Source organism: Sinocyclocheilus rhinocerous, unplaced genomic scaffold, assembly GCF_001515625.1.
Source record: "Sinocyclocheilus rhinocerous isolate Xijiao unplaced genomic scaffold, SAMN03320098_v1.1 scaffold631, whole genome shotgun sequence".
Taxonomy (NCBI): domain Eukaryota; kingdom Metazoa; phylum Chordata; class Actinopteri; order Cypriniformes; family Cyprinidae; genus Sinocyclocheilus; species Sinocyclocheilus rhinocerous.
Genome location: NW_015656501.1, coordinates 692739 through 693112, shown reverse-complemented (window position 1 = coordinate 693112; position 374 = coordinate 692739).

Sequence of the window (374 nt, the reverse complement as noted above, 5' to 3'; positions counted from 1 at the left end):
AATTTAAAAACAGATATATATATATATATATATATATATATAGTTTAAAAAAGTAATTAAAATACACCTACACGCTGTGAAAAATTAAAATTGCTACACTTATAGTTAGTGCTACATTGTGTGTGTATGAGAGAAAGTTGCTGTGAACTATGCGAGTGAATGTGTGTTCTGATATCATTGCAGTGTGTGAAGTGCAACCCTCTACATTGCGAGTAGACCACTCGCATATGCGACTAAATCTTCACTCTGGCGACTAAATGATGTCTAATATTAGCCAATTGCTAATAAATTCTCAGATTTTACTCGCCAGTGTGTGAGTTGGAGGCTAAGTATAAGTTTAGCACAGATATATTTTCACTCGCCGAACACTGACT